Here is a 27,171-nt window from a genome sequence, read left to right as displayed (position 1 = left end):
TGAAGGGTTGCAATAGACCACAGTCTGATCTGGACCAGTCATATAAATGCCAGTGTTACAAGACCATGTCAGAGATCAGTGTTTCTACAATGCATACTTCACCTCCTGACTCCCCAAAGTCTGCCCACTATCTACAAAGGGCATGTCATGAGTGTGAATGAATACTCCCCACTTCTCTGGGTGAGGTCAGTCCAACAACTCTCTATAAACTTGATAATAAAGCAGCGCCCTTGACTGGCACCACATCCACAAACATTGCCAGCTTCCACCCTCACTGCACCCCAGCAGCAATGTGCGGCATGTGGAAGATGTGTAAGAGCCCGTTGATAGAATTTTCCAAAGAAGCGACCTCTAACATCTCAAATCAATAGGCCATCAGCTATACAAGGAAGCTACCTCTGAGTAGGTATCAGAGGATAACACAGATTGAGATACCCCTGTATTAGCCACCTTCATTGGATAATGATCAGGAGCAGGACATGTCACTAGGTACTAATGAAGGGGAACTTGGGCTGACCATTCCACCCTAATTCTGAATGATTCTGTAAAGATGAGGAACAGCAACCTGGACATTTCCACCACCCCAATACAGGGTCACTGACCTCTGTTTCACTTCAGAAACTAAAGCATATCTCTCATGGCCTTTGTGATATTTCCTGCATTAGCTTGTTTACATTTTAATAACCTGTCAGGGTAGTGTCAATCTTCACATAATCTCTTACAAACTGCATTTCCTCATTTTCTGTTTCATCCCAAATATGAGTTCCGAATTAATGGCTGGTTTTTTGAATCCAGCAGATTACATGACGATGGGTATAAATACCTCAATACGTTTTCAAAAACAGGGACACACACAGAAATTACACAAAATACTCTGTGTAATTGGTAACTTTCCCACCAGCTTGATCAATTTTCCTGTTTATTTTCCTTCCCATAGTGAACATCATAGCAATTATAATTTTGTTGCAAGGGAAGTGTGGTCTTTCAAAATGTATTACGCGTGCTACCTGGAGGCAACGACAGCACCAGATATACTGATTATTATCCTCGATCTGCTATTGAGACACATTCCAATTGTTTATAAGAGAGAGTTACGTTTCCTACGGTCCATCCCCATCTGTAATATCCACGCTGTCTTCCTTTATGCAGCCACCGACTGTTCTGTCTGGTTTACTGTACTTTTACCTTTGATCGATATGTGGCCATTTGCTGCCCAAATCTGCAAATTAAATTTTGTACTGAGAAGACAGCAGCTGTGGTTCTGGGAACAGTGACTGTGCTGAGTGGTTTGAAGAACATTTTCTGGTACTTTATGTTCACATCTCAGTAGTTGCTCACTGATCATCCCTGGTTTGTTCAGTGCCAACTGATATTCTGTCATCTCCAGTCTGGGGAACAATCGAGTGCCTTCATTATATCCTGAACCCAGCAGTGCCATTTGTTCTGATTCTGCTGCTCAATGCTTTAAGTGTCAGGTACATTTTAGGTACATTTTAGTGGCCAGCAGAGCCCGCAGGAGACTTCGGGCTCATAGCAGTGGGGAGAATCCCAGTGACCCGGAAATGGGGACTCGAAGGATGTCCATCATTTTATTGTTTGTTATCTCAGGGAATTTCATCCTGTTATGGTCACTGTTTATGCTATACTCTCTATGGAAACGCACATATCGGATGGGGAACAGGGACCTATATCTACATTATTTTGTATGAGATATTGGATTCATTCTCCAGCTCCTAAGTTGCTGCACAAACACTTGTATATATGTCGTGACCCAGACTAAGTTCGGTAAAGAGCTGAAGAACATGGTAAAATACCCTTTCACGTGAATGGGGAAACTCACTAAATGATGAGATGGATTGAAGAATTCAGGGATTAGAAACATGATATGTCTCAGAATCCATCCATACCCACTCTCTGTGGGGTCAGTGATACAGACACAGTGAGGGGAGTCTGCTCTCTCCAATCTTTGTGATACAGACAGAGTGTGTTCAGTTGGCAGTCCTGGTGCTCTACAACAGACACAGAATAAATAGCCTGTTCAGCCACGGTCAATGATATAGACACAATGGGGTCAGACTGCTCTATCCAAGATGTGTGATACAGATACTGTAGGGACAATCTGCCCTCTCTCGGGTCTGTGACAAAGAGACAGTGAGTTTGGTTTGCTCTCTCACTGGGATAGATGTGAACACACTAATATGAATGAGGAGCAGGTCAGTTAGCACTTGTGCCTGATCTGCCATAGTTCATGGTTGATCTTTCGACAGACTTAATCCTCTTTTCCACTTACGTTCCATCCCCATTGAATCCCTTGTTAGTGAAGAGTCCACATAACTCTTCCAGACAAGTCATCAATGAGCCTGCTTCCATTGTTATCTGGAAGATCATTCCACACACTATTGTACAGTGAGGTGAATCACATGTTGTATGTGCTGCCACAAATACTTTGTCAGTTTTAAAAGGGAATTTACAGAATGTGAATTAGTTAATTTGTTTAAACTCAACTATACATGAGGCAAGACAGGGACTCTGAAATTGTGAACAACATCTGATTGTGTTAAGTTTCATTTAAGTAAAGCTGACTCATCTGACAACACATCTCGATTGAAAGAACATGCAAGAAACACTAATGTCATGAGACCGTAAGACAAAAGACCAGAATTTAGGCCATTCAGCACAATGAGACTGCTCGGCCATTCACTCATGGCTGATACGTTTCTCAACCCTATTCTCCCACTTTCTCCCCATATCCGTTGATCCCTTTGATACTCATGAACCTGACAATCTCAGTTTTAAGTATACTCAATGACCTGGTCTCCACAGCCATTTGTAACAATGACATCCATAGATTACCACTCTCTGGCTGAAGAAGTTTCTCATTATCTCCATTCTAAATGGTCTTCCTTTTACTCTAAGCCTTTGCTCTCTTGTCCTAGTCTCTCCTACCAATGGAAACATCTCCCGACATCTACTCTGTCCAGACCATTTAGCTTTCTCCATGTTTGAATTAGATCCAACCTGATCCTTCTGAACTCCATCAAGTATGGACTCAGAGTCCTCAAATGATCCTCATATATTAAGCTTTTCATTCCTGGTAACTTTCATTTCATTTCAATTACTCTGCTGTCTTGCATGGTTTGCATTTCTTTAGCAATTTATTGTACACTGTGTATGACCATGTAATTTGTGCTGGCCATGTAGCACCTTGGTCCTGGAGGAACTCTGTCTCCTTTTTCCTGTATCGGTTGTATGTGGTAGAAAAGACAAATAAAGCTACTCTTGACTCTTGACCCTTGACTCGTGGGAGCATTCTTGTGAATCTTCCCTGAACACACTCCATATCCTCCATGAGATATGGGCCCCAAAACTGGGCACAATACTAAATACTCCAAAAGTGTTCTGACAAGACCCATATCGAGCCTTCTCGAGCATCAGACATGCATCCCTGCTTTAATATTCAAGATAAAAGCCATTCCTGAACTTGCCTTCCTAACTACTGACTCAACCTGCTAGTTTACCTTGACAGAATCTTGAATTAAAACTTCCAAGTCTCTTTGCACTTCAGACTTCTGAATTTTCTCATCATTTAGACAATAGTCCATGCCTCCATTCTTCCTACCAAAGTACATGACATCACACTTTCCCACATTGTGCTCCATCTGTCACTTCTTTGCCCACTCTCCTAATCTGTCCGAATCCTTCTGCAGCCACCCCGCCTCCTCAATGCTGCCTGTCCGTCCACCTATTTTTGTATCATCTGGAGACTTAGCCAAACGTGAGTCTCTCTCGTTCCCACAAAACCGCCTATCTGTGCCCCGAACTATCGAGTCCCCAATTACTACTGCTCTGCTCTTCTTCACCCTTCCCTTCTGAGTAACGGGGACAGGCTCCGTGCCAGAGACCTAAGCCCCGTTACTTACCCCTGGTAAGTCATCCCCCCCACAAGTATCCAAAACGGTATACTTGTTCTTGAGGGGAACGGCCGCAGGGGGTCCCTGCACTGGCTGCTTCCTCCCAGTCCCCCTCACTGTCACCCATCTATCTGCCATCTTTGGAGTTACTACTTCCCTATAACTCTGATCTATGACCCCCCTCTGCCTCCCGAATGATCCGAAGTTCATCCAACTCCAGCTCCAGTTCCCTAACACGGTCTTGGAGGAGCTGGAGATGGGTGCACTTCCTGCAAGTGTAATCGGCAGGGACGTCGATGGCATCCCTCACCTCCTACATGTTGCAGGAGGAACATTGCACTGCCTTCACTGCCATCCCTCTAAAGCTAACTTTTATTTTAAAAAAAACTGGGTCTAAAGAATACAACAAGCAAAATTCAGCACTTACCTACTTACCACAACAGGTGTTATTATTAGGTTAGAGGAGGAGGGCGGGTGGGAGGCACTACCCGTGTAGTGCCTCGGGTTCCTCTCCTTCGCACTTTTAAAGGGGGAAAAAACCTACCCAGGTAAGCTTACACTAACTGCTTCCGGGTCTCAGTTGCCCCTCTGGTCGTCGTCACTTCCCCCTGGTGCTCCCGCTCTTTCTGTGAAGAGAGAGTGAAAGAGAAAAAAAAACACCGCTGCCCGCTACCGGTAAGCACTTTTAAAACCAAACGGTCTTACCTTCGCTGCTGCTCGCACTGGAAATGACCGACGGCTTCGAAGGGTGAGTATAAATACTCACCGCTTTCCTTCCCGGCTGCCCCTCTGGTCGTCGTCACTTCCCCCTGGTGCTCCCGCTCTTTCTGTGAAGAGAGAGTGAAAGAGAAAAAAAAACACCGCTGCCCGCTACCGGTAAGCACTTTTAAAACCAAACGGTCTTACCTTCGCTGCTGCTCGCACTGGAAATGACCGACGGCTTCGAAGGGTGAGTATAAATACTCACCGCTTTCCTTCCCGGCTGCCCCTCTGGTCGTCGTCACTTCCCCCTGGTGCTCCCGCTCTTTCTGTGAAGAGAGAGTGAAAGAGAAAAAAAAACACCGCTGCCCGCTACCGGTAAGCACTTTTAAAACCAAACGGTCTTACCTTCGCTGCTGCTCGCACTGGAAATGACCGACGGCTTCGAAGGGTGAGTATAAATACTCACCGCTTTCCTTCCCGGCTGCCCCTCTGGTCGTCGTCACTTCCCCCTGGTGCTCCCGCTCTTTCTGTGAAGAGAGAGTGAAAGAGAAAAAAAAACACCGCTGCCCGCTACCGGTAAGCACTTTTAAAACCAAACGGTCTTACCTTCGCTGCTGCTCGCACTGGAAATGACCGACGGCTTCGAAGGGTGAGTATAAATACTCACCGCTTTCCTTCCCGGCTGCCCCTCTGGTCGTCGTCACTTCCCCCTGGTGCTCCCGCTCTTTCTGTGAAGAGAGAGTGAAAGAGAAAAAAAAACACCGCTGCCCGCTACCGGTAAGCACTTTTAAAACCAAACGGTCTTACCTTCGCTGCTGCTCGCACTGGAAATGACCGACGGCTTCGAAGGGTGAGTATAAATACTCACCGCTTTCCTTCCCGGCTGCCCCTCTGGTCGTCGTCACTTCCCCCTGGTGCTCCCGCTCTTTCTGTGAAGAGAGAGTGAAAGAGAAAAAAAAACACCGCTGCCCGCTACCGGTAAGCACTTTTAAAACCAAACGGTCTTACCTTCGCTGCTGCTCGCACTGGAAATGACCGACGGCTTCGAAGGGTGAGTATAAATACTCACCGCTTTCCTTCCCGGCTGCCCCTCTGGTCGTCGTCACTTCCCCCTGGTGCTCCCGCTCTTTCTGTGAAGAGAGAGTGAAAGAGAAAAAAAAACACCGCTGCCCGCTACCGGTAAGCACTTTTAAAACCAAACGGTCTTACCTTCGCTGCTGCTCGCACTGGAAAATGAGAGAGACTCACGTTTGGTATGTTGCCTCCCAGGTGCAAGGGTACGTGATGTCTCTGATCGTGTTTACGGGTCCTGGAGGGGGAGGGCGAGCAGCCCGAAGTCGTGGTCCATATTGGCACCAACGACATAGGTAGGAGGAGTGCCGAGGATGTTAGACAGGCTTTCAGGGAGCTAGGTTGGAAGCTCAGAGTTAGAACGAACAGAGTTGTTGTCTCTGGTTTGTTACCCGTGCCACGTGATAGAGATTCGAGGAATAGGGAAAGAGAACACTTAAATGCGTGGCTACAGGGATGGTGCAGGAGGGAGGGATTCCGGTTTTTGGATAACTGGGGTTCTTTCTGGGGACGGTGGGACCTCTATAAACAGGATGGTCTACACCTGAACCTGAGGGGCACCAGTATCCTTGGGGGGAGGTTTGCTAGTGCTCTTGGGGGGGGTTTAAACTAACTCTGCAGGGGCATGGGAACCCAGATTGTAGCTTCAGGGTGCAGGGCCTGGAGTGTAGGGAGGTTAGGAACATGGCATCAATTTCCAAGGAGGGTGCCTGTAAACAGGAAAGTGGCTTGAAGTGTGTATACTTCAATGCAAGAAGTATACGAAATAAGGTAGGTGAACTTGCAGCGTGGGTTGGTACCTGGGACTTCGATGTTGTGGCTATTACGGAGACATGGCTAGAACAGGGACAGGATTGGCTGTTGCAGGTTCCAGGATTTAAATGTTTTAGTAGGGTCAGAGGTGGGGGGTAAAAGAGGGGGAGGTGTGGCATTGCTGGTCAAAGATAGTATTACAGTGGTGGAAAGGACGATGGATGAGGACTTGCCATCTGAAGTAGTTTGGGCTGAGGTTAGGAATAGGAAAGGTGAGGTCACCCTGTTAGGAGTCTTTTACAGGCCTCCTAATAGTCCTAGAATCATTGAAGAAAGGATAGGGAAGGTGATTCAGGAGATGAGTGACAGTAATAGGGTGGTTGTTATGGGGGACTTTAACTTTCCTGATATTGATTGGGGAAGCTATAGCTCAAGTTCGTTAGATGGGTCAGTGTTTGTTCAATGTGTGCAGGAGAGTTTCCTGACACAATATGTAGACAGGCCAACAAGAGGTGAGGCCATACTGGATTTGGTTCTGGGTAACGAACCAGGCCAGGTGTTAGAATTAGAGGTAGGTGAGCACTTTGGGGATAGTGACCATAATTCGGTGACTTTTACTCTCGTGATGGAGAGGGATAAGTGTGTACTACAGGGCAAGAGTTATAGCTGGGGTCAGGGAAATTATGATGCGGTGAGGCATGACTTAGGATGTGTGGCTTGGAAAAGTAGACTCCAAGGCAAGAGTGTAAATGATATGTGGAGCTTGTTCAAGGAGCAACTATTGAGTGTCCTTGATAATTATGTACCTGTCAGGCAGGGAGGAAAGGGTCGTGCGAGGGAGCCGTGGTTTAATAAGGAATTGGAATCCCTTGTTAAATGGAAGAGGGCGGCCTATCTCAAGATGAGACGTGAAGGTTCAATTGGGGCGATTGAGAGTTATAGGGTAGCCAGGAAGGACCTGAAGAGAGAGCTAAGAGCAGCAAGGAGGGGACATGAAAGGTCCTTAGTCGGTAGGATTAGGGAAAACCCTAAGGCTTTCTATAGGTATGTTAGGAATAAAAGAATGACTAGGGTAGGAATAGGTCCAGTCAAGGATAGTAGTGGGAAGTTGTGTGTGGAGGCGGAAGAGATTGGGGAGACACTGAATGAATACTTTTCTTCAGTATTTACTCAGGAACAGGGCATTGTCGTCGATGTGAATACTGAGTCACAAATAAGTAGAATGGATGGCTTTGAGGTATGTAGAGAAGAGGTGTTGGAAATCCTGGAAAAGGTGAAAATAGATAAGTCCCCTGGGCCTGATGGCATTTATCCTAGGATTCTCTGGGAAGCAAGGGAGGAGATTGCAGAGCCATTGGCCTTGATTTTTATGTCCTCTTTGTCTACAGGAGTAGTGCCAGAAGACTGGAGGATAGCAAATGTGGTTCCCTTGTTCAAAAAGGGGAGTAGGGATAACCCTAGTAACTATAGGCCGGTGAGTCTCACTTCTGTTGTGGGCAAAGTCTTAGAGAGAATTGTAAGGGATAGGATTTATGCACATCTGGATAGGAATAATGTGATCAAGGATAGTCAGCATGGTTTTGTGAAGGGCAGGTCGTGCCTCACAAACCTTATTGAATTCTTTGAAAAGGTGACGAAGGAGGTTGATGAGGGGAAAGCGGTAGATGTGGTGTATATGGATTTTAGTAAGGCGTTTGATAAGGTTCCCCATGGTAGGCTACTGCAGAAAATACGGAGATATGGCATTGAGGGTGAGTTGGAGGTTTGGATTAGGAATTGGCTGGATGGAAGAAGACAGAGGGTAGTAGTTGATGGCAAAGTTTCTTCATGGAGTGCCGTCACTAGCGGTGTTCCGCAAGGATCTGTTTTGGGACCATTGCTGTTTGTCATTTTTATAAATGACCTGGAAGAGGGGTTAGAAGGTTGGGTGAGCAAGTTTGCGGATGATACGAAAGTCGGAGGAGTTGTTGACAGTGAGGAAGGATGTGGCAGGTTACAGCAGGATATAGAGAAGCTGCAGAGCTGGGCAGAAAGGTGGCAAATGGAATTCAATGTAGCTAAGTGTGAGGTGATTCACTTTGGGAAGAATAACAAAAAGATGGGGCACTGGGCTAATGGTCGGATACTTGGTAGTGTGGATGAGCAGAGGGATCTTGGTGTCCATGTACACAGATCTCTGAAAGTTGCCACCCAGGTAAATAGTGCGGTGAGGAAGGCATATGGCGTACTGGCTTTTATTGGTAGAGGAATTGAGTTCCGGAGTCCTGAGGTCATGATGCAGTTGTATAAGACTCTGGTGCGGCCGCATCTGGAATATTGTGTGCAGTTTTGGTCGCCATACTATAGGAAGGATGTGGAGGCACTGGAACGGGTGCAGAGGAGGTTTACCAGGATGTTGCCTGGTATGGAAGGAAGATCGTATGAGGAAAGACTGAGACACTTGGGGCTGTTTTCATTAGAGAAAAGAAGGTTTAGGGGTGACTTGATTGAGGTGTACAAGATGATTAGGGGGTTAGATAGGGTTGACAGTGTGAACCTTTTCCCGCGTATGGAGTCGGGTATTACAAGGGGGCATAGCTTTAAATTAAGGGGGGGGGGTAGATATAGGACTGAAGTTAGGGGTAGGTTCTTCACTCAGCGAGTCGTAAGTTCATGGAATGCCCTGCCAGTAGCAGTGGTGGACTCTCCCTCTTTATGGGCATTTAAGCGGGCATTGGATAGGTATATGGAGGATAGTGGGTTAGTATAGGTTAGGTGGGCGTGGATCGGCGCAACATCGAGGGCCAAAGGGCCTGTACTGCGCTGTATTCTTCTATGTAAATTAATACATATTCCTCGAGAGGGTTCTGCTTCCGGAACTGTTACCCGGAATTCCCTCCTCTCCACAATTACTGCAGCATGGCCTCAGTCTAACGGATCCTTTTTTTTTGCCCTTTTGTATTCCAAAAACCCTTTCCAAGTTTTAAAACCCGAAAGAACTGCGGATGCAGTAAGTCCGAACCCAAACCCGAAGTCGGTGGTAAAGCTGTGTGAAGAGAAATCAGAGTTCACGGTCCGGTCAGGTGAGCCTTTCTGAGAACTTCACAAGTTTTAATTGTGTGATCGTTCCAGGGTTGCCCTGGGATTTTCGTGCTATTTTTGTTATTGATTGATTTCAGATGATGAGAAATCCGAAATACTGCTTTGTGTGTATTAAAAAGTGAGGCGGGGCATAATGAGACCTACCCACTCAGCAAATCTCAGTCTTTTATGACTTCTCAATTCTAATATTTCACTGCAAAATTTCCAACAAAACAACATCGAAATTTAGAGTCAAGAACTATTATTGCACATCAGCTGATTTCCAGGCGGCTGCGTGCTGTAGTGGTGGTGGTATAGTGGTGAGCGTAGCTGCCTTCCAAGCAGTTGACCCGGGTTCGATTCCCGGCTATCGCAAACTGTGAATTTTAAAACCATTCCTAACCAAAAGAGCCGAAAACTTCAGTGGTAATTAAACACTAACATCTGCACATCACACTGAGTCAGCCACACCAACGTTGCCAGACCTCTGGAGTGCAGACACAACTTTGAAGTTGAGGATGCGCCCAGGAGGATTAAGGAGTCAAGTCGATCACGATTCACATAAACTGGAGTCATGGCAGAATTCCTTGGTTTTCCATCTTAATTGAAAAGAAATGTTTCCGGATTTCACTCATTTCAACATTACTCTCAGTGTTGTTTGTGAAATACAGCCTAATATCAAGTGAAATGTGGGTGGGCAGTTCACAAATATCCAAACAACGTTATTTCTCATATCGAATCGGTCATGTTATTTTTTTAGGTGCAGGTCAGAAATAGGAGGAATGGAGACCAGCTGCTTTTATATTTCCAGTATGAGAAAATGACTCGATAAAACTCTGAGAGATGATAGAAATCACCACACAGTGAGTGAAAGTTTAATCCAGGATAAAGTTAAAAATCACACAACACCAGGTTACAGTCCAACAGCTTTATTTGGAAGCTCTAGTTTTAGGAGTGCTCCGAAAGCTAGTTGGACTATAACCTGGTATTGTGTGATTTTGAACTTTGTCCACCCCAGTCCAACACCGGCTCCTCCACGTCATCACCCGAGATAGTCATCATGGATTTGTTAAGGGAAGGTAGTGTCTGATGAACGTGACTGATTTTCTTTGAAGGATAAAGAATGGATGGAGTGTTTGCGATGTAGATCAACCTGATGATAAGAAGGACCATAAGACACAGTATTTATAGCAAAAGGATTAAAGTATCATGCAGCTGAAATGATGTATTAAACACATTTAGTTTTAGCCTTTCATCTTTTATAATGGGTTTGCTAGTTTCCGTTCTTTGATATGAGAATCTCAGAACCTTTTTAAAGTTACGTTCTCGAGATAACTTCAGATTTTCTAACAAGAGGTGCCATCTCAGCTCAGACAATGCATTAAAGGTGTGAGGTTAAAGTCTGTCTGTGTCCCAATCTTGAGTCAGACTGGTTCTAACCTCCCAGTCGGAGAACACTTCAGCGGTCTGGGACTTTCTGTCTCGGACCCCTGGGTGACCATCCTCCAAGGCAGACTATGGGACAGGCAACATTGCAAAGTGGCCAAGCAGAGGCTGATAGTCAAGTTCGGTAGCCATGGGGATGGCTTTAACTGGGACCTTGGGTTCATGTTACATGACACGTGACAACACTGCACTGTATACTATTTCACGTACACGCACAAACACACGCACACACACACACACAAAAGCACACTCCTACCGACCCACACACTCATGCATACCCTCTCTCAAACACAAGCTCTCTCTCATAAACTCACTCATACACAGCCACTCACGCACCCTCTTATACCCCAGTACACACACACATGCACACACACACACACATGCATACACACACACTCTCACAGACCCGCACATCTCTACATGCACACGCACACAGACACACACACACACACACACACAGCCACAGATACACACACATGCACCCACACACACATGCACCCACACTCACAGTGATTCCGGGTTCTCATGACTCTAAGCTGGAGACTATCATTTCCTGCAGACCCGACCTTCCTCCCCCTACCACACCATGAACGTTAACACTTGGTCATGCCCTTACACTGCCGTCTGTGCCCTCTCTTGACCCCGTCCTTTCCATCTTGCCCACCGCCCCTCCATGCCTCCGCTGGGTTGCTTTGACAAAGTCAATTTCACTTCCTATGTCAATTTCACTTCCTATGTCAATTTCACTTCCTATGTCAATTTCACCGCACCGCGTTTTCTTTTTTCCCCCCACGAACCGGGATCACACTACTCTGAGCTTGCTGACCCATCCACCCCCTCGCTTTGCCCTCCCGGCTAGCGCTTTGTGTTTCGTGGGACCCGCGGGAGTAGCTGCGGAAGCCCTCCTCAATACCTAAGCGGATAACACTGTTCTGCTCGGAGACAGGGAAGTCTGCCGATGCTGGAGCCCGAAACATCGATTTCCCTGCTGCCTGACCTGCTGTGCTTTTCCAGCAACACACTCTCAACACTGTTCTGCCACGACCCTGTCTTGGTTCCACACAATCCCATTTATCATTAAGGCGCCACGGCATCCCAAGGACTTGGGACCGCTGGTAACTAAATTATAACAGCGGCCTCAGCACTCTGCACCCCTTGACCTTGGAAAGCCTATCGTGGTTCAGGTCACCTATCAAGGGCAGGGAGGCTTTTGCGTGCACTGGGTTCCCACATCAGTGGAAGCGACCTTCACTAAACCTCTGCCCATGACTACCCCCCTCCTGTGAAGTTCAACATCACACAACACCAGGTTATAGTCCAACAGATTTAATTGGAAGCTCGAGATTTTGGACAACCACCTGATGAAGGAGCAGCGCTCCGAAAGCTAGTGCTTCCAATTAAACCTGTTGGACTATAACCCGGTGTTGTGTGATTTTTAACTTTGTATACCCCAGTCCAACACTGGCATCTCCAAATCATGCCCTCCCGTGAAAACCCCTTACTGCTGACTGACACCTCCCCCTCTTCTACAAAGTCAAAGAGAAAACTGCAAATCGATCAATGGGATCGAACTTCAAATTAATACATATTCCTCGAGAGGGTTCTGCTTCCGGAACTGTTACCCGGAATTCCCTCCTCTCCACAATTACTGCAGCATGGCCTCAGTCTAACGGATCCTTTTTTTTTTGCCCTTTTGTATTCCAAAAACCCTTTCCCAGTTTTAAAACCCGAAAGAACTGCGGATGCAGTAAGTCCGAACCCAAACCCGAAGTCGGTGGTAAAGCTGTATGAAGAGAAATCAGAGTTCACGGTCCGGTCAGGTGACCCTTTCTGAGAACTTCACAAGTTTTAATTGTGTGATCGTTCCAGGGTTGCCCTGGGATTTTCGTGCTATTTTTGTTATTGATTGATTTCAGATGATGAGAAATCCGAAATACTGCTTTGTGTGTATTAAAAAGTGAGGCGGGGCATAATGAGACCTACCCACTCAGCAAATCTCAGTCGTTTATAACTTCTCAATTCTAATATTTCACTGCAAAATTTCCGACAAAACAACATCGAAATTTAGAGTCAAGAACTATTATTGCACATCAGCTGATTTCTAGGCGGCTGCGTGCTGTAGCGATGGTGGTATAGTGGTGAGCATAGCTGCCTTCCCAGCAGTTGACCCGGGTTCGATTCCCTGCCATCGCAACCTGTGAATTTTAAAACCATTCCTAACCAAAAGAGCCGAAAACTTCAGTGGTAATTAAACACTAACATCTGCACATCACACTGAGTCAGCCACACCAACGTTGCCAGACCTCTGGAGTGCAGACACAACTTTGAAGTTGAGGATGCGCCCAGGAGGATTAAGGAGTCAAGTCGATCACGATTCACATAAACTGGAGTTATGGCAGAAGTCCTTTGTTTTCCATCTTATTTGAAAAGAAATGTTTCCGGATTTCACTCATTTCAACATTACTCTCAGTGTTGTTTGTGAAATACAGCCTAATATCAAGTCAAATGTGGGTGGGCAGTTCACAAATATCCAAACAACGTTATTTCTCATATCGAATCGGTCATGTTATTTTTTTAGGTGCAGGTCAGAAATAGGAGGAATGGAGACCAGCTGCTTTTATATTTCCAGTATGAGAAAATGACTCGATAAAACTCTGAGAGATGATAGAAATGACCACACAGTGAGTGAAAGTTTAATCCAGGATAAAGTTAAAAATCACACAACACCAGGTTACAGTCCAACAGCTTTATTTGGAAGCACTAGTTTTAGGAGTGCTCCGAAAGCTAGTTGGACTATAACCTGGTATTGTGTGATTTTGAACTTTGTCCACCCCAGTCTAACACCGGCTCCTCCACGTCATCACCCGAGATAGTCATCATGGATTTGTTAAGGGAAGGTAGTGTCTGATGAACGTGACTGATTTTCTTTGAAGGATAAAGAATGGATGGAGTGTTTGCGATGTAGATCAACCTGATGATAAGAAGGACCATAAGACACAGTATTTATAGCAAAAGGATTAAAGTATCATGCAGCTGAAATGATGTATTAAACACATTTAGTTTTAGCCTTTCATCTTTTATAATGGGTTTGCTAGTTTCCGTTCTTTAATATGAGAATCTCAGAACCTTTTTAAAGTTACGTTCTCGAGATAACTTCAGATTTTCTAACAAGAGGTGCCATCTCAGCTCAGACAATGCATTAAAGGTGTGAGGTTAAAGTCTGTCTGTGTCCCAATCTTGAGTCAGACTGGTTCTAACCTCCCAGTCGGAGAACACTTCAGCGGTCTGGGACTTTCAGTCTCGGACCCCTGGGTGACCATCCTCCAAGGCAGACTATGGGACAGGCAACATTGCAAAGTGGCCAAGCAGAGGCTGATAGTCAAGTTCGGTAGCCATGGGGATGGCTTTAACTGGGACCTTGGGTTCATGTTACACGACACGTGACAACACTGCACTGTATACTATTTCACGTACACGCACAAACACACGCACACACACACACACACAAAAGCGCACTCCTACCGACCCACACACTCATGCATACCCTCTCTCAAACACAAGCTCTCTCTCATAAACTCACTCATACACAGCCACTCACGCACCCTCTTATACCCCAGTACTCACACACATGCGCACACACACACAGATGCATACACACACACTCTCACAGACCCGCACATCTCTACATGCACACGCACACAGACACACACACACACACACAGCCACAGATACACACACATGCACCCACACACACAGGCACATACTCAGTGATTCCGGGTTCTCATGACTCTAAGCTGGAGACTATCATTGCCTGCAGACCCGACCTTCCTCCCCCTACCACACCATGAACGTTAACACTTGGTCATGCCCTTACACTGCCGTCTGTGCCCTCTCTTGACCCCGTCCTTTCCATCTTGCCCACCGCCCCTCCATGCCTCCGCTGGGTTGCTTTGACAAAGTCAATTTCACTTCCTATGTCAATTTCACTTCCTATGTCAATTTCACTTCCTATGTCAATTTCACTTCCTATGTCAATTTCACCGCACCGCGTTTTCTTTTTTCCCCCCACGAACCGGGATCACACTACTCTGAGCTTGCTGACCCATCCACCCCCTCGCTTTGCCCTCCCGGCTAGCGCTTTGTGTTTCGTGGGACCCGCGGGAGTAGCTGCGGAAGCCCTCCTCAATACCTAAGCGGATAACACTGTTCTGCTCGGAGACAGGGAAGTCTGCCGATGCTGGAGCCCGAAACATCGATTTCCCTGCTGCCTGACCTGCTGTGCTTTTCCAGCAACACACTCTCAACACTGTTCTGCCACGACCCTGTCTTGGTTCCACACAATCCCATTTATCATTAAGGCGCCACGGCATCCCAAGGACTTGGGACCGCTGGTAACTAAATTATAACAGCGGCCTCAGCACTCTGCACCCCTTGACCTTGGAAAGCCTATCGTGGTTCAGGTCACCTATCAAGGGCAGGGAGGCTTTTGCGTGCACTGCGTTCCCACATCAGTGGAAGCGACCTTCACTAAACCTCTGCCCATGACTACCCCCCTCCTGTGAAGTTCAACATCACACAACACCAGGTTATAGTCCAACAGATTTAATTGGAAGCTCGAGATTTTGGACAACCACCTGATGAAGGAGCAGCGCTCCGAAAGCTAGTGCTTCCAATTAAACCTGTTGGACTATAACCCGGTGTTGTGTGATTTTTAACTTTGTATACCCCAGTCCAACACTGGCATCTCCAAATCATGCCCTCCCGTGAAAACCCCTTACTGCTGACTGACACCTCCCCCTCTTCTACAAAGTCAAAGAGAAAACTGCAAATCGATCAATGGGATCGAACTTCAAATTAATACATATTCCTCGAGAGGGTTCTGCTTCCGGAACTGTTACCCGGAATTCCCTCCTCTCCACAATTACTGCAGCATGGCCTCAGTCAAACGGATCCTTTTTTTTTTGCCCTTTTGTATTCCAAAAACCCTTTCCCAGTTTTAAAACCCGAAAGAACTGCGGATGCAGTAAGTCCGAACCCAAACCCGAAGTCGGTGGTAAAGCTGTATGAAGAGAAATCAGAGTTCACGGTCCGGTCAGGTGACCCTTTCTGAGAACTTCACAAGTTTTAATTGTGTGATCGTTCCAGGGTTGCCCTGGGATTTTCGTGCTATTTTTGTTATTGATTGATTTCAGATGATGAGAAATCCGAAATACTGCTTTGTGTGTATTAAAAAGTGAGGCGGGGCATAATGAGACCTACCCACTCAGCAAATCTCAGTCGTTTATAACTTCTCAATTCTAATATTTCACTGCAAAATTTCCGACAAAACAACATCGAAATTTAGAGTCAAGAACTATTATTGCACATCAGCTGATTTCTAGGCGGCTGCGTGCTGTAGCGATGGTGGTATAGTGGTGAGCATAGCTGCCTTCCCAGCAGTTGACCCGGGTTCGATTCCCTGCCATCGCAACCTGTGAATTTTAAAACCATTCCTAACCAAAAGAGCCGAAAACTTCAGTGGTAATTAAACACTAACATCTGCACATCACACTGAGTCAGCCACACCAACGTTGCCAGACCTCTGGAGTGCAGACACAACTTTGAAGTTGAGGATGCGCCCAGGAGGATTAAGGAGTCAAGTCGATCACGATTCACATAAACTGGAGTTATGGCAGAAGTCCTTTGTTTTCCATCTTATTTGAAAAGAAATGTTTCCGGATTTCACTCATTTCAACATTACTCTCAGTGTTGTTTGTGAAATACAGCCTAATATCAAGTGAAATGTGGGTGGGCAGTTCACAAATATCCAAACAACGTTATTTCTCATATCGAATCGGTCATGTTATTTTTTTAGGTGCAGGTCAGAAATAGGAGGAATGGAGACCAGCTGCTTTTATATTTCCAGTATGAGAAAATGACTCGATAAAACTCTGAGAGATGATAGAAATCACCACACAGTGAGTGAAAGTTTAATCCAGGATAAAGTTAAAAATCACACAACACCAGGTTACAGTCCAACAGCTTTATTTGGAAGCACTAGTTTTAGGAGTGCTCCGAAAGCTAGTTGGACTATAACCTGGTATTGTGTGATTTTGAACTTTGTCCACCCCAGTCCAACACCGGCTCCTCCACGTCATCACCCGAGATAGTCATCATGGATTTGTTAAGGGAAGGTAGTGTCTGATGAACGTGACTGATTTTCTTTGAAGGATAAAGAATGGATGGAGTGTTTGCGATGTAGATCAACCTGATGATAAGAAGGACCATAAGACACAGTATTTATAGCAAAAGGATTAAAGTATCATGCAGCTGAAATGATGTATTAAACACATTTAGTTTTAGCCTTTCATCTTTTATAATGGGTTTGCTAGTTTCCGTTCTTTAATATGAGAATCTCAGAACCTTTTTAAAGTTACGTTCTCGAGATAACTTCAGATTTTCTAACAAGAGGTGCCATCTCAGCTCAGACAATGCATTAAAGGTGTGAGGTTAAAGTCTGTCTGTGTCCCAATCTTGAGTCAGACTGGTTCTAACCTCCCAGTCGGAGAACACTTCAGCGGTCTGGGACTTTCAGTCTCGGACCCCTGGGTGACCATCCTCCAAGGCAGACTATGGGACAGGCAACAATGCAAAGTGGCCAAGCAGAGGCTGATAGTCAAGTTCGGTAGCCATGGGGATGGCTTTCACTGGGACCTTGGGTTCATGTTACACGACACGTGACAACACTGCACTGTATACTATTTCACGTACACGCACAAACACACGCACACACACACACAAAAGCACACTCCTACCGACCCACACACTCATGCATACCCTCTCTCAAACACAAGCTCTCTCTCATAAACTCACTCATACACAGCCACTCACGCACCCTCTTATACCCCAGTACACACACACATGTACACACACACACATGCACACACACACACACATGCATACACACACACTCTCACAGACCCGGACATCTCTACATGCACACGCACACAGACACACACACACACACACAGCCACAGATACGCACACATGCACCCACATACACAGGCACATACACAGTGATTCCGGGTTCTCATGACTCTAAGCTGGAGACTACCATTGCCTGCAGACCCGACCTTCCTCCCCCTACCACACCATGAACGTTAACACTTGGTCATGCCCTTACACCGCCGTCTGTGCCCTCTCTTGACCCCGTCCTTTCCATCTTGCCCACCGCCCCTCCATGCCTGCGCTGGGTTGCTTTGACAAAGTCAATTTCACTTCCTATGTCAATTTCACTTCCTATGTCAATTTCACTTCCTATGTCAATTTCACCGCACCGCGTTTTCTTTTTTCCCCTCACGAACCGGGATCACACTACTCTGAGCTTGCTGACCCATCCACCCCCTCGCTTTGCCCTCCCGGCTAGCGCTTTGTGTTTCGTGGGACCCGCGGGAGTAGCTGCGGAAGCCCTCCTCAATACCTAAGCGGATAACACTGTTCTGCTCGGAGACAGGGAAGTCTGCCGATGCTGGAGCCCGAAACATCGATTTCCCTGCTGCCTGACCTGCTGTGCTTTTCCAGCAACACACTCTCAACACTGTTCTGCCACGACCCTGTCTTGGTTCCACACAATCCCATTTATCATTAAGGCGCCACGGCATCCCAAGGACTTGGGACCGCTGGTAACTAAATTATAACAGCGGCCTCAGCACTCTGCACCCCTTGACCTTGGAAAGCCCATCGTGGTTCAGGTAACCTATCAAGGGCAGGGAGGCTTTTGCGTGCACTGCGTTCCCACATCAGTGGAAGCGACCTTCACTAAACCTCTGCCCATGACTACCCCCCTCCTGTGAAGTTCAACATCACACAACACCAGGTTATAGTCCAACAGATTTAATTGGAAGCTCGAGATTTTGGACAACCACCTGATGAAGGAGCAGCGCTCCGAAAGCTAGTGCTTCCAATTAAACCTGTTGGACTATAACCTGGTGTTGTGTGATTTTTAACTTTGTATACCCCAGTCCAACACTGGCATCTCCAAATCATGCCCTCCCGTGAAAACCCCTTCCTGCTGACTGACACCTCCCCCTCTTCTACAAAGTCAAAGAGAAAACTGCAAATCGATCAACGGGATCGAACTTCAAATTAATACATATTCCTCGAGAGGGTTCTGCTTCCGGAACTGTTACCCGGAATTCCCTCCTCTCCACAATTACTGCAGCATGGCCTCAGTCTAACGGATCCTTTTTTTTTGCCCTTTTGTATTCCAAAAACCCTTTCCCAGTTTTAAAACCCGAAAGAACTGCGGATGCAGTAAGTCCGAACCCAAACCCGAAGTCGGTGGTAAAGCTGTATGAAGAGAAATCAGAGTTCACGGTCCGGTCAGGTGACCCTTTCTGAGAACTTCACAAGTTTTAATTGTGTGATCGTTCCAGGGTTGCCCTGGGATTTTCGTGCTATTTTTGTTATTGATTGATTTCAGATGATGAGAAATCCGAAATACTGCTTTGTGTGTATTAAAAAGTGAGGCGGGGCATAATGAGACCGACCCACTCAGCAAATCTCAGTCTTTTATGACTTCTCAATTCTAATATTTCACTGCAAAATTTCCAACAAAACAACATCGGAATTTAGAGTCAAGAACTATTATTGCACATCAGCTGATTTCTAGGCTGCTGCGTGCTGTAGCGATGGTGGTATAGTGGTGAGCATAGCTGCCTTCCAAGCAGTTGACCCGGGTTCGATTCCCGGCCATCGCAAACTGTGAATTTTAAAACCATTCCTAACCAATAGAGCCGAAAACTTCAGTGGTAATTAAACACTAACATCTGCACATCACACTGAGTCAGCCACACCAACGTTGCCAGACCTCTGGAGTGCAGACGCAACTTAGAAGTTGAGGATGCGCCCAGGAGGATTCAGGAGTCAAGTCGATCACGATTCACATAAACTGGAGTCATGGCAGAATTCCTTGGTTTTCCATCTTATTTGAAAAGAAATGTTTCCGGATTTCACTCATTTCAACATTACTCTCAGTGTTGTTTGTGAAATACAGCCTAATATCAAGTGAAATGTGGGTGGGCAGTTCACAAATATCCAAACAACGTTATTTCTCATATCGAATCGGTCATGTTATTTTTTTAGGTGCAGGTCAGAAATAGGAGGAATGGAGACCAGCTGCTTTTATATTTCCAGTATGAGAAAATGACTCGATAAATCTCTGAGAGATGATAGAAATGACCACACAGTGAGTGAAAGTTTAATCCAGGATAAAGTTAAAAATCACACAACACCAGGTTACAGTCCAACAGCTTTATTTGGAAGCACTAGTTTTAGGAGTGCTCCGAAAGCTAGTTGGACTATAACCTGGTATTGTGTGATTTTGAACTTTGTCCACCCCAGTCCAACACCGGCTCCTCCACGTCATCACCCGAGATAGTCATCATGGATTTGTTAAGGGAAGGTAGTGTCTGATGAACGTGACTGATTTTCTTTGAAGGATAAAGAATGGATGGAGTGTTTGCGATGTAGATCAACCTGATGATAAGAAGGACCATAAGACACAGTATTTATAGCAAAAGGATTACAGTATCATGCAGCTGAAATGATGTATTAAACACATTTAGTTTTAGCCTTTCATCTTTTATAATGGGTTTGCTAGTTTCCGTTCTTTAATATGAGAATCTCAGAATCTTTTTAAAGTTACGTTCTCGAGATAACTTCAGATTTTCTAACAAGAGGTGCCATCTCAGCTCAGACAATGCATTAAAGGTGTGAGGTTAAAGTCTGTCTGTGTCCCAAACTTGAGTCAGACTGGTTCTAACCTCCCAGTCGGAGAACACTTCAGCGGTCTGGGACTTTCAGTCTCGGACCCCTGGGTGACCATCCTCCAAGGCAGACTATGGGACAGGCAACAATGCAAAGTGGCCAAGCAGAGGCTGATAGTCAAGTTCGGAAGCCATGGGGATGGCTTTAACTGGGACCTTGGGTTCATGTTACACGACACGTGACAACACTGCACTGTATACTATTTCACGTACACGCACAAACACACGCACACGCACACACACAAAAGCACACTCCTACCGACCCACACACTCATGCATACTCTCTCTCAAACACAAGCTCTCTCTCATAAACTCACTCATACACTGCCACTCACGCACCCTCTCACAGACTTATACACCAGTACACTTACACACATGCACCTACACACATTCTCACAGACCCGCACATCCCTGCATGCACACACACACAGCCACATTCACAGCCACACACACCCACACATGCACCCACACCCATACACACACACACACACAGGCACACACACTCACACACACAGACACAGACACACGCACCCACACACACAGACACACAAACACACACGCACTCACACACAGGCACACACACTCGCATACAGAGAAAGACACACACAGCCACACATGGACACACCCTCACATGCACACACACACACATGCATACACACACACAGACACACCCACCCACACATGCACACGCACATACATGCACCCCCCCCCCCCCCCACACACACAGCCACACACACACACACACACACACACACACACACAGTGATTCCCGGTTCTCATTACTCTAAGCTGGAGACTATCATTGCCTGCAGACCCGACCTTCCTCCCCCTACCACACCATGAACGTTAACACTTGGTCATGCCCTTACACCGCCGTCTGTGCCCTCTCTTGACCCCGTCCTTTCCATCTTGCCCACCGCCCCTCCATGCCCCTGTTCCTCCCTCCTGCGCTGGGTTGCTCTGACAATGTCAATTTCACTTCCTATGTCAATTTCACTTCCCATGTCAATTTCACCACACTGCGTTTTCTTTTTTCCCCTCACGAACCGGGATCACACTACTCTGAGCTTGCTGACCCATCCACCCCCTCGCTTTGCCCTCCCGGCTAGCGCTTTGTGTTTCGTGGGACCCGCGGGAGTAGCTGCGGAAGCCCTCCTCAATACCTAAGCGGATAACACTGTTCTGCTCGGAGACAGGGAAGTCTGCCGATGCTGGAGCCCGAAACATCGATTTCCCTGCTGCCTGACCTGCTGTGCTTTTCCAGCAACACACTCTCAACACTGTTCTGCCACGACCCTGTCTTGGTTCCACACAATCCCATTTATCATTAAGGCGCCACGGCATCCCAAGGACTTGGGACCGCTGGTAACTAAATTATAACAGCGGCCTCAGCACTCTGCACCCCTTGACCTTGGAAAGCCCATCGTGGTTCAGGTAACCTATCAAGGGCAGGGAGGCTTTTGCGTGCACTGCGTTCCCACATCAGTGGAAGCGACCTTCACTAAACCTCTGCCCATGACTACCCCCCTCCTGTGAAGTTCAACATCACACAACACCAGGTTATAGTCCAACAGATTTAATTGGAAGGTCGAGATTTTGGACAACCACCTGATGAAGGAGCAGCGCTCCGAAAGCTAGTGCTTCCAATTAAACCTGTTGGACTATAACCTGGTGTTGTGTGATTTTTAACTTTGTATACCCCAGTCCAACACTGGCATCTCCAAATCATGCCCTCCCGTGAAAACCCCTTACTGCTGACTGACACCTCCCCCTCTTCTACAAAGTCAAAGAGAAAACTGCAAATCGATCAACGGGATCGAACTTCAAATTAATACATAATCCTCGAGAGGGTTCTGCTTCCGGAACTGTTACCCGGAATTCCCTCCTCTCCACAATTACTGCAGCATGGCCTCAGTCTAACGGATCCTTTTTTTTTTGCCCTTTTGTATTCCAAAAACCCTTTCCCAGTTTTAAAACCCGAAAGAACTGCGGATGCAGTAAGTCCGAACCCAAACCCGAAGTCGGTGGTAAAGCTGTATGAAGAGAAATCAGAGTTCACGGTCCGGTCAGGTGACCCTTTCTGAGAACTTCACAAGTTTTAATTGTGTGATCGTTCCAGGGTTGCCCTGGGATTTACGTGCTATTTTTGTTATTGATTGATTTCAGATGATGAGAAATCCGAAATACTGCTTTGTGTGTATTAAAAAGTGAGGCGGGGCATAATGAGACCTACCCACTCAGCAAATCTCAGTCTTTTATGACTTCTCAATTCTAATATTTCACTGCAAAATTTCCAACAAAACAACATCGGAATTTAGAGTCAAGAACTATTATTGCACATCAGCTGATTTCTAGGCTGCTGCGTGCTGTAGCGATGGTGGTATAGTGGTGAGCATAGCTGCCTTCCAAGCAGTTGACCCGCGTTCGATTCCCGGCCATCGCAAACTGTGAATTTTAAAACCATTCCTAAACAAAAGAGCCGAAAACTTCAGTGGTAATTAAACACTAACATCTGCACATCACACTGAGTCAGCCACACCAACGTTGCCAGACCTCTGGAGTGCAGACGCAACTTTGAAGTTGAGGATGCGCCCAGGAGGATTAAGGAGTCAAGTCGATCACGATTCACATAAACTGGAGTCATGGCAGAATTCCTTGGTTTTCCATCTTATTTGAAAAGAAATGTTTCCGGATTTCACTCATTTCAACATTACTCTCAGTGTTGTTTGTGAAATACAGCCTAATATCAAGTGAAATGTGGGTGGGCAGTTCACAAATATCCAAACAACGTTATTTCTCATATCGATTCGGTCATGTTATTTTTTTAGGTGCAGGTCAGAAATAGGAGGAATGGAGACCAGCTGCTTTTATATTTCCAGTATGAGAAAATGACTCGATAAAACTCTGAGAGATGATAGAAATGACCACACAGTGAGTGAAAGTTTAATCCAGGATAAAGTTAAAAATCACACAACACCAGGTTACAGTCCAACAGCTTTATTTGGAAGCACTAGTTTTAGGAGTGCTCCGAAAGCTAGTTGGACTATAACCTGGTATTGTGTGATTTTGAACTTTGTCCACCCCAGTCCAACACCGGCTCCTCCACGTCATCACCCGAGATAGTCATCATGGATTTGTTAAGGGAAGGTAGTGTCTGATGAACGTGACTGATTTTCTTTGAAGGATAAAGAATGGATGGAGTGTTTGCGATGTAGATCAACCTGATGATAAGAAGGACCATAAGACACAGTATTTATAGCAAAAGGATTACAGTATCATGCAGCTGAAATGATGTATTAAACACATTTAGTTTTAGCCTTTCATCTTTTATAATGGGTTTGCTAGTTTCCGTTCTTTAATATGAGAATCTCAGAATCTTTTTAAAGTTACGTTCTCGAGATAACTTCAGATTTTCTAACAAGAGATGCCATCTCAGCTCAGACAATGCATTAAAGGTGTGAGGTTAAAGTCTGTCTGTGTCCCAATCTTGAGTCAGACTGGTTCTAACCTCCCAGTCGGAGAACACTTCAGTGGTCTGGGACTTTCAGTCTCGGACCCCTGGGTGACCATCCTCCAAGGCAGACTATGGGACAGGCAACAATGCAAAGTGGCCAAGCAGAGGCTGATAGTCAAGTTCGGAAGCCATGGGGATGGCTTTAACTGGGACCTTGGGTTCATGTTACACGACACGTGACAACACTGCACTGTATACTATTTCACGTACACGCACAAACACACGCACACACACACACAAAAGCACACTCCTACCGACCCACACACTCATGCATACTCTCTCTCAAACACAAGCTCTCTCTCATAAACTCACTCATACACTGCCACTCACGCACCCTCTCACAGACTTATACACCAGTACACTTACACACATGCACCTACACACATTCTCACAGACCCGCACATCCCTGCATGCACACACACACAGCCACATTCACAGCCACACACACCCACACATGCACCCACACCCATACACACACACACACACAGGCACACACACTCACACACACACACACAGACACACGCACCCACACACACAGACACACAAACACACACGCACTCACACACAGGCACACACACTCGCATACAGAGAAAGACACACACAGCCACACATGCACACACCCACACATGCACACACACACACATGCATACACACACACAGACACACCCACCCACACATGCACACGCACATACATGCACCCCCCCCACACACACACAGCCACACACAGCCACACACACACACACACACACACACACACACACAGTGATTCCCGGTTCTCATTACTCTAAGCTGGAGACTATCATTGCCTGGAGACCCGAACTTCCTCCCCCTACCACACCATGAACGTTAACACTTGGTCATGCCCTTACACCGCCGTCTGTGCCCTCCCTTGACCCCGTCCTTTCCATCTTGCCCACCGCCCCTCCATGCCCCTGTTCCTCCCTCCTGCGCTGGGTTGCTCTGACAATGTCAATTTCACTTCCTATGTCAATTTCACTTCCCATGTCAATTTCACCACACTGCGTTTTCTTTTTTCCCCTCACGAACCGGGATCACACTACTCTGAGCTTGCTGACCCATCCACCCCCTCGCTTTGCCCTCCCGGCTAGCGCTTTGTGTTTCGTGGGACCCGCGGGAGTAGCTGCGGAAGCCTTCCTCAATACCTAAGCGGATAACACTGTTCTGCTCGGAGACAGGGAAGTCTGCCGATGCTGGAGCTCGAAACATCGATTTCCCTGCTGCCTGACCTGCTGTGCTTTTCCAGCAACACACTCTCAACACTGTTCTGCCACGACCCTGTCTTGGTTCCACACAATCCCATTTATCATTAAGGCGCCACGGCATCCCAAGGACTTGGGACCGCTGGTAACTAAATTATAACAGCGGCCTCAGCACTCTGCACCCCTTGACCTTGGAAAGCCCATCGTGGTTCAGGTAACCTATCAAGGGCAGGGAGGCTTTTGCGTGCACTGCGTTCCCACCTCAGTGGAAGCGACCTTCACTAAACCTCTGCCCATGACTACCCCCCTCCTGTGAAGTTCAACATCACACAACACCAGGTTATAGTCCAACAGATTTAATTGGAAGCTCTAGATTTCGGACAACCACCTGATGAAGGAGCAGCGCTCCGAAAGCTAGTGCTTCCAATTAAACCTGTTGGACTATAACCTGGTGTTGTGTGATTTTTAACTTTGTATACCCCAGTCCAACACTGGCATCTCCAAATCATGCCCTCCCGTGAAAACCCCTTGCTGCTGACTGACACCTCCCCCTCTTCTACAAAGTCAAACAGAAAACTGCAAATCGATCAACGGGATCGAACTTCAAATTAATACATATTCCTCGAGAGGGTTCTGCTTCCGGAACTGTTACCCGGAATTCCCTCCTCTCCACAATTACTGCAGCATGGCCTCAGTCTAACGGATCCTTTTTTTTTGCCCTTTTGTATTCCAAAAGCCCTTTCCAAGTTTTAAAACCCGAAAGAACTGCGGATGCAGTAAGTCCGAACCCAAACCCGAAGTCGGTGGTAAAGCTGTATGAAGAGAAATCAGAGTTCACGGTCCGGTCAGGTGACCCTTTCTGAGAACTTAAAAGATTTAATTGTGTGATCGTTCCAGGGTTGCCCTGGGATTTTCGTGCTATTTTTGTTATTGATTGATTTCGGATGATGAGAAATCCGAAATACTGCTTTGTGTGTATTAAAAAGTGAGGCGGGGCATAATGAGACCTACCCACTCAGTAACTCTCAGTCTTTTATGACTTCTCAATTCTAATATTTCACTGCAAAATTTCCAACAAAACAACATCGAAATTTAGAGTCAAGAACTATTATTGCACATCAGCTAATTTCTAGGCTGCTGCGTGCTGTAGCGATGGTGGTATAGTGGTGAGCATAGCTGCCTTCCAAGCAGTTGACCCGGGTTCGATTCCCGACCATCGCAAACTGTGAATTTTAAAACCATTCCTAACCAAAAGAGCCGAAAACTTCAGTGGTAATTAAACACTAACATCTCCACATCACACTGAGTCAGCCACACCAACGTTGCCAGACCTCTGGAGTGCAGACACAACTTAGAAGTTGAGGATGCGCCCAGGAGGATTCAGGAGTCAAGTCGATTACGATTCACATAAACTGGAGTCATGGCAGAATTCCTTGGTTTTCCATCTTCTTTGAAAAGAAATGTTTCCGGATTTCACTCATTTCAACATTACTCTCAGTGTTGTTTGTGAAATACAGCCTAATATCAAGTGAAATGTGGGTGGGCAGTTCACAAATATCCAAACAACGTTATTTCTCATATCGAATCGGTCATGTTATTTTTTTAGGTGCAGGTCAGAAATAGGAGGAATGGAGACCAGCTGCTTTTATATTTCCAGTATGAGAAAATGACTCGATAAAACTCTGAGA

General features: G+C 46.3%; 6 non-coding genes across 6 annotated transcripts; all 6 read left to right on the top strand.

The window, feature by feature from the left end:
• The first annotated feature begins 9,800 nt into the window (after window positions 1–9,800).
• On the top strand, window positions 9,801–9,872 carry trnag-ucc (transfer RNA glycine (anticodon UCC)). Its single transcript has one exon. It is a non-coding gene; the product is annotated as a tRNA-Gly (tRNA).
• Window positions 9,873–13,064: 3,192 nt separating this feature from the next.
• trnag-ucc (transfer RNA glycine (anticodon UCC)) lies at window positions 13,065–13,136 on the top strand. The gene has a single exon. It is a non-coding gene; the product is annotated as a tRNA-Gly (tRNA).
• Window positions 13,137–16,340: 3,204 nt separating this feature from the next.
• On the top strand, window positions 16,341–16,412 carry trnag-ucc (transfer RNA glycine (anticodon UCC)). Its single transcript has one exon. It is a non-coding gene; the product is annotated as a tRNA-Gly (tRNA).
• Window positions 16,413–19,609: 3,197 nt separating this feature from the next.
• trnag-ucc (transfer RNA glycine (anticodon UCC)) lies at window positions 19,610–19,681 on the top strand. Its single transcript has one exon. It is a non-coding gene; the product is annotated as a tRNA-Gly (tRNA).
• A 3,439-nt stretch (window positions 19,682–23,120) lies between these two features.
• Window positions 23,121–23,192, top strand: trnag-ucc (transfer RNA glycine (anticodon UCC)). The gene has a single exon. It is a non-coding gene; the product is annotated as a tRNA-Gly (tRNA).
• Window positions 23,193–26,632: 3,440 nt separating this feature from the next.
• trnag-ucc (transfer RNA glycine (anticodon UCC)) lies at window positions 26,633–26,704 on the top strand. The gene has a single exon. It is a non-coding gene; the product is annotated as a tRNA-Gly (tRNA).
• Window positions 26,705–27,171: the final 467 nt, after the last annotated feature.

Source organism: Chiloscyllium plagiosum, unplaced genomic scaffold (genome assembly GCF_037043375.1).
Source record: "Chiloscyllium plagiosum isolate Xiang-an unplaced genomic scaffold, Cpla_swu_hap1 HiC_scaffold_12, whole genome shotgun sequence".
NCBI lineage: Eukaryota > Metazoa > Chordata > Chondrichthyes > Orectolobiformes > Hemiscylliidae > Chiloscyllium > Chiloscyllium plagiosum.
This window is presented reverse-complemented; position numbering and strand designations above follow the sequence as displayed.